The sequence below is a fragment of the Trachurus trachurus genome, assembly GCF_905171665.1.
Source record: "Trachurus trachurus genome assembly, chromosome: 19".
Classification (NCBI taxonomy): Eukaryota; Metazoa; Chordata; class Actinopteri; order Carangiformes; family Carangidae; genus Trachurus; species Trachurus trachurus.
In genome coordinates this window covers 20872591-20880434 of record NC_139913.1, presented here as the reverse complement: position 1 = coordinate 20880434, position 7844 = coordinate 20872591, and the positions used below count along the sequence as shown (strand labels likewise).

General features: G+C 45.8%; 1 protein-coding gene across 2 annotated transcripts in view; it reads left to right on the top strand.

Annotated features, from left to right (window-relative positions):
• Window positions 1-469: 469 nt before the first annotated feature.
• The window catches only part of raraa (retinoic acid receptor, alpha a), a 153166-nt gene continuing 145791 nt past the window's right edge, over window positions 470-7844 (top strand). For both annotated transcript variants that reach the window (XM_083994271.1, XM_083994272.1), the window contains exon 1: window positions 470-729. The gene's annotated coding sequence lies outside the window, so the exon portion shown is untranslated. The remainder of the gene's footprint in view (window positions 730-7844) is intronic.

The following is a 7844-nucleotide window of genomic DNA, read 5'->3' as shown; positions in this document are numbered from 1 at the left end:
TATTTGTTCCCTTAAAAATATCCATGTTACATAAGCCCACATTGAATGGAGACATCAGTGAATGTAACCTCACATCCAAAGGTTAACTATTGTTGTTCTTTGGCAACAAGGAAGATCTGTGTTTGGCTGCAGGACAAAGAACAGAAAAGGGAGTTTGGTGCATTTTATTGCGGTTGAGAAAAAAAGAGCTGAAAGTATGAAATACACTCATGCAAAAAAAAAAAAAGTAAAAGAAAGAAGCAAATGCCATTGCAGGAATGCTGTACTTCTCATGTTGCCTCGCATCACTTCAGCAGAGCAGAGAGCACATCTGGAGGGAGCAGGACATCCACTTTTGAGGACTGGCCCCCATAAAAGGAGAGGGGCGGGGCCTGGGCTGGTGTTGAATTTCACAGCCAGAGAACGTGACTGCCATGGTTGCCTCTGCGCGAGCCGTGCCAAACTTGCCTGCTCTGTGAAAGCGGCTTGCCGCCTCTTACCTACGGTTTGTCCGGGGAAGGGGGGGCCTAATTTAACTGTGCGCTCGTTTTTAAGAGCCAACGCGTTTTTTGGAGATTTGAGAGTCGGCAGAAGAAAAAAAAAAACTTTGAGAAGAGTAGCTATCACTGCGGAGAAATAACAGCTGCGCGGCTGAACTTCCACCAGCAGGGAGAGGAGAAGGAGAAGAAGAGGGGGAGAACTTCCAGCGGCAGCCCGAGGGGACCGGGAGGAGGAGTCAACAGGTCCCAGGTATTACCATCCACTTGTCATTGACAGCTTGTCAACATTTGACAGCATGCCTCCGTGTGTCGGTCTCCGTAGTCAGTCGGCGGCGGTGGGGGTGGAGGTCAGTCGGGTACCTTCCCTAAACCGTAGCAGCCCCTTTCACCTGGAGGATTTTGAATGCGTCATGCAGCTTGTCCACGGTTATGATGTGCACGAGTGTTACAGGTTTTTATTATCGCCGTTCACTGTCAGAAACTGTACGAATAACCCGAGTCCGAAACTCCTGTCAAGTTGGTCATACACGACCACTTAAGCACCCGGTCGCATTGCAAAAAAAAAGAAAAGAAAAAGAAAAGAAGACACCGGCTAATTGTCTTCGTCCAGGCGACATTATATCCAGTGGATGCGACGTGTGTTAGGGCAGCTAGCATGCGAAGCTAACAGCTCGTCTGCTCCTCGGCGGAGCTTGTACAGACACTGGGACAAATGAGAGCGCTGACAGCTCCCCTGGGTCAATTAGCTAAACCAGCCTGCTAACCACTGAGCCCGGCGTCTCAGAAAAGTGCCGATATATGGAGTCAAAAACGTGCAACGTGTGTGTGTCCGACGAGCTAGTTTGTTTTTGCACAATCAGGACAACGGAATGTGGAGAAATGTTTTTTTTTCCTCCCTCCTTTTTCTTTTTCTTTCTCCACACCGTGCATTTGCAAATTTTGGTGCCAGTGCTGTTTGACTGAGGGCTACTTTGGGTTTGAGGTGAACTTTTGCTCGAGTGCATCATTTACTTTGTTGATAGGGATCATATCAGGAGCCCACTTCCTCTCCTCGGTGTGGCTGGAGGTGGATGAACAGGCACAAGCTCACACTGGGGCAAAACCACAGCCCGCATTCTTCAGATGTGCTCTAATAAAGAGCTGGAAACTTGATGACCTGACACACACACGCACACACGCATACACTCACACACACATAGACGCACACACATTCTTGTGTCGCATAAACAACAGAAATGAAGAACTACAAATTGACAGACATCTCAACCAATTTGTTAACACCCCTGATTAACCCCTGTCAAGATAATGTGCCAATTTGAGGTGTCTGGATCTCAGCAAATTAAATGTCAGGACTGTGTTATAGCATTTCAGTTACATACCCTGCAGCATCAGAGACCTGCAGTGTTATCTTGTAAAATGTAGGCTTGTAAAAACCAACAATTTACAATGCTCATTACCCTCCATTTAAGGCAGTAACAAGTACTTTGTAGAAGACCCCATTTTTGTCTGGGTAATCTGTTGCGCCGTTGCACCTCATGCATTTGGCACAATGTTTGTTGAATGATATTTTATGACGCTAAAGATTTTTTTTTTACGACACCTCAGTCAGCTGCAGAGGAGGCAGTGCAGATTTCTTTGAGATTTGTGAGGTGGAGCTGGAGGAAGAAGAAGATGCTTTCTCCTGTGCAAACCGGTGACATTCAGAGCAAGATGCGTTAGAGGCCAAGTCACTCAGTGGGAAATTCGGTATTTGTCAGGGTTTTCCCTCCCTGTCACCTCCTCTTTTGGTGTGATTCACAGTTAAAGGTTGCGCTGTCACCATAATTGGAAGGGCTTGTGCTAAACGCAAGGTTGTTAACCTGCCTGCTAAACTGACACCTATGATAATAACCTTTAGATGTTTCCTGTACACTGTTTTAATCTGCTGTCTATTCGCCGTATTTTACCTGTTGAGGGTCATACCCATCATCGTTTAATTCTAAAACTATAGCTCCTGTCTCTAAGGTGGAAATGGGTGGAGGTCATCTAAAAGATGTGATGTTGGCATCAATACGTAAATCATATTTTAATCTCAGATCAAACATAGTGAGATATATTTGGAGGCAGCAGCTGTAGTCACATAAAGGACAATTTAAAAAATATGTTTTCTGCAACAATATAACTGACAAACTTGAAAATGATCTGTTTGTGGAGATGTAACGCTGCCCAGTGTTGTTTGTGAAAGTTCATCGGTTTCGCAGCACTGGCGATAGTTTTCTGTGATACTGTCAAGCCTTCTGTGTCAAGCGTCAACGGGAAGTCGCCTCGCTCCTCGTGTGAACAGTGCCAGTTAAAAGCCTCACACGCCTCAGTTTCACATGGTGCTAAATGTGTCATCATCATGGAGGTAGCGGTACCACCCGCTTTGACTCCTCACAACCACCACCCCCTCATGATGTCCCCGTCCTTCCCCTGTAGATTGTAAAGTCAAGTGCAAAACGCCACTGGAAAGGAAATTTCTTCTTTGTTCTTGAAAAACAGTAGTAGTAAGTGAGTCAGTGACTCCTAGATTTGACAGTTTTTATTTGACACCTCTGATGACACATCACGTGTGGAACAGTTTATTTTAACCGATGAAAGACGATGCGTCATTAAATGCAACAGCATTGTTCACATTCAGGGACAGCTTCATGCAGGAAAATCAAAGCTTCGATCAATCAAAAAGCTGTTTTTCTAACATAATCAGTAGATTCCTCTGAGTTACACTTTCCTCTGATTCTCCAGAGTAGTGTTTTTTTGTGTTGAATTTGAAAATTTTGAGTCATGTTGCATGGAAAGTTAGAGAACGAAAGACAAAACTTTGGCCAAATTTGGCTCTGGGCCTAGTTTTCTCTGAAAAAGTCTCCAGTGTGTCAGGTGGTTTGGTTTGGTTTGGCCTGTATTGGTCCAAACACAGTCTCTCCGCCACAGCAGCTCGCTCCCCGGCTGTCGACGAGCAGGGCTGACTCACGAGGCTGTGGCCGTGCAGCACAAACTCATCTGGCTCTGACAGATGAAACATGCTCCCCACAATGGCAGGGCACCCAGGAGATGTCACCCAGCTCCTGCTTAACGGTAAACACCTCTACCCAGTCCCACACACACACTCAGTCAGCGGCGGCTCTTAGAGTGAAAACCGCCTTGCGCAATAAGAGTTTCACTTGCTCTAAATAAGACAAAAACAAGAACCTGTTTTGATGCGTCCATCATGTTTTGCTTTACCAGTTAACCGATGTTGCCAGTTTGTCAGCAACCAACATCTTTGGCTTCACAGAGAAACTGTTACTCCTACAGATGGAGGTCCAGTGGAACCGAGTAGTGTAGCTTTACACTAATAAACCAGTCTTGACCTACATGAAACAGGCCCCAACTCTGTCAGAATAAGTAGAAATAAATTGGGATATTACAGTGGTTTGGCCATGGTGCCCAATGACGTAGTCATTGCCTTAGGGAATGGGGCGAGTGTGGGAAAAGCAGGAGAGGAGAAGGGTGGGAGCCGATACCAGGAGAGTATAGCTGAAGCCGAGTGGGATTTTTTATTTTTTTGAGAGAGAGTGGAGGCGCTGTGATGTTGGGATGTGGGAGCTCCACTCACGTCGGCCGGCGGCAGTTAGACAGGCCCGCTTTTGCATACTGATTCTCCCCCCGCGGCTCTCCGCACAGCAAACTGGTCTACACGGCCCTCTCAGCCACGCGAGGGTAACTCACCCCTGCCCCTCTCCCCCCACCCTCCCACCCCGCCGCCTCTTTTGCACCGCCTCCTTTTATTCCTCTTTTTATGGCTTTGATGGTATTAAATAATCTTTACGTGTCAGAGTGCACAGCTCCCAGTGTTCATGTCGAGAGAGTGAGAGAGCAATTAGGTCAGAGTGGTAGAATAACTTGGTTTCATCCCAGCCTTAAAGCGGCAGGGTACCTCACTTCAACTTGCGCTTTATATTCACCACAAACCCTACAGAGTGAGATTTTCAAAGAGGTCCAAGGCCAGTGGGGTTATCAAAGCACTCAGAGAGAGAACTTCATATCTCTCCGTTTATAGTCTCATAATAAAATGTCCCAGAATGGATCATCGTTTGTGATATTTTAGGTTTCTCACTATGTTAATTTGCCTGAAGAATCAGGCCACGTTTGTCTCCTTTTTTTCCTAATGAGGCTGAGCTAAAGACCCATATAACCCATTATCCTGGTTATTGATTTGGGATGTGTTTCAAACTGCAGATTGTTTTGGTAGACCTCGGAGTTATTGACATATTTATCCGCAGTTGTTGTGCAGATTATTATTTTCTTTCCAGACAAACACGTCCTCGAGATCACGCAGAACAGTAACAAATCCAAAGCCTTGTGTTTCTGTTTCTGTCATCCTTCCCGCTCCACATGATCCCTGTTGTGAAGTTTCCCATAGCTTGTTGTCCCATGTTTGAGATTGCATTTCTACCACTTGGCATGTGAACGTTCTGGCCCATGGCACAGCATTTCATTGCCGTCTTCACAGAGTTTCATACTATTTTCCACACTCATTTTGTACCTTGGCTTTTTATGAAAGTGTCTCTGCCCGGTCGGACAGTCCCCCGGCGTGACGGCTGACATTTCCAGTGAAAGAGCCCTATTGTTGGTTCTTAATCCCCCTCCACCCTCCTCTCCATAAAACAATGGTGTCAATTGCTTCCACTGAGTACATCCACAGCTCTGAGTGAGAGACAGGCTGGCCGGGCCTGTTAGCTATCCTGCCAGCCGTCCTACCATCCAGCCAGGCCGAGCTCTTCATTCCCAGTGATAGCTCTGTGCTCGAGCCCACAGATTCCTCCTCAGGCATCTGCGCTAATATTATCTCCGTAGCATGAGAACTAGCCCTTGATCGTGGCTGCACTGCCACCTCGTAAATGCACAAATAATGGCTTGTGTACATATTTATTTTCCCGGGGAGACAGTGGAGCAGACCGGTCGGTGGCTTCGACACACCCCCTTCCCCCACCTTCTTAATGAATGGTCTCCATTCTATTTTCCTTCATTTTCCCCAGGACACTGCCATTAAGTTTGACAGATGATATGTTCTTTCACTGAAACAGTGATCCTGAGCACACTGTCACTGGAAATTGGATTTGCACACCCACCCCCTTTGCTCCTTGCCTTTTTCTCCATCTCTCCTCTTCCCTCCGTCCTCCTTTCCTGTTGCTCTCTCTCTCTCTCTCTCTCTCTCTCTCTCTCTCTCTCTCTCTCTCTCTCTCTCTCTCTCTCTCTCTCTCTCTCTCTCTCTCTCTCTCACACAGTCTACACTGGGGGACATGCCGTTAATATTCCTTTTAGAGCCGCGCCGTACAGCCGAGCTGCCAAGTTAACCCTCTGCTGCCATGAGTCAGACACCTAGCCAGATAGCCAGTGTCACTTATACAGATGACTAGCCAATCTGCCCTCAAGCGCTCCTTGATTATAACAGTAGTTTCCTTTGCCAAGTGTGCAGTCTGTTATGACATAGTGTTTGTGCAGAAGAACAAAACCTTCCACTCTCGGACAATAGAATATAAAAATGATTGCTCTGTTCCCAGATAAAGACAAAAATATTAGACGCATGGCTTCAGATTAAATCTGCAATTTATTGCTGATTTACCTTATCGATTAATCTGCTGATTATCTCCCCCAACTAATCTTATTACCTGCTCAGGGAAGTAGTCGAAATGTCCATCCCCGCTGACATTATCAAATGCATTGGTTTATCTGACCCACATTTCAGAATGCAAAATGTTCAGTTATGTTGGAAACAAGCAGAAAATACTTAATGGAAAAGCAGCAACCTGAGATTGTTTTGTGGTTTAGCACAAAATGCCTGGAATGATTAAATGATGGTCAAACAAATCCGCTCCAGATTACAGCTCTGTAGCAGTTACTTATGGGCCGGACTGCGCTTCATCATAACGAGATCTCATCTCCTATCCTAATTAAGACACTTGAGAGGGTCTGTGTTATTCCCAGCTGGCTGTAAGGAACATTACACTCGAATCTCCTGTGCGGTGGCCATGTCCATTTTCCAAGCTCGACACAAAACCAAAGCATCTTAACACTGATTCCAGTGGAACAAATCCCCTCTATTGTGCCTCCTGTGTGGGCGTATGTGGCAGTTGATGGTGTGTTACCCAGCTGCTGTGGTTGCAGCTGCCTGCACATTAGCCTGAGCTTTGCAAGGCCACATTTATCAGAGTGAAGTGAATACCACGGTGAAGAGATAATGGTCCTGAACCAAGATGATACAACTCTTGCTGCCGCTGCTGCTGCTAGCCGGACGAGCTAGCTGGTTGTTAAGTGACTCAGCTCATAGCATCGTTATCGTACTTGCTCTGCCGCTTCGGCTTGTGCCCGCCAAGCCCATGTAGCTAGTGAGCCACTGCTACTTATTCTGTCTCCACTGGCTGTCATCACAGTGCAGCCGGACACGGTGAAGAGCCATCAAACCAAATCACTGTCACGCTGAAAGGTTGCAGTGCAGAGTCTGTCCGAAGACTGGATTCCTGTGTTTCCAGCTGGAGGAGTGGACGCCGAGCCAAAATTCCCCAAAAACAGAGCAGCACAAGATGACTACAGGCTGTTAACATTTACCTTCGTGTCGGTTTATAAGGCACTAGTTGATCTTGAGCACTGTGTCCTTTTAAGGTACATCAATATTCTTGTTTGTAGTTTACACATACAGAATGAGTTCCTGTATTTGTGAGATTGTTCACAAATACATGTACGGCAAATACAAAACCAACAAGGCCCAAGTCGATAGATGTTTACTAGCAAGAGCACAACCAGTGAATACGAACGACACTCCTTCTGTCAGTGAGACATCATCAATAATGGCGGATGCTTTGATTGGCTTTGTGTTTCATTTCGTGTCAACATAATTTCCATTTTTCTTGGCTTTTTGTGTCGCAGTAATAATTCTGTAATATGGCCCACCAGGCAGCATATGGCTGCCATTTATGATCAACAGCCCCTGTAAAGAGGTGACTGGAATATGCAAATGTCGGCATTCTAATGGAACAGTAATGTAATGAAATATGTCGTATATGGCCAATAATGAGCTCCGGTTATTGAGCGTTGATGGCTTCTTCTCAGCCTTTGTTGTTTCACTAACTGCAGCTTTCTTGTTTGTTCTTCATGGCACACATACACAATATCATACAACACACACACACAAACACACACACTCACTCATTGAGAGAGACTTAGATACATGAACGGCACATTCTCAGTGATTCATGGCATTGGGTAAAAAGCATATTGATAAATACCTGGAATACTTGCCCATTGAAATTGTGAAACTAAATTGGCCAGAACTGAGACAGATGCGGCGCAGTAAATTAAACAAGCAAT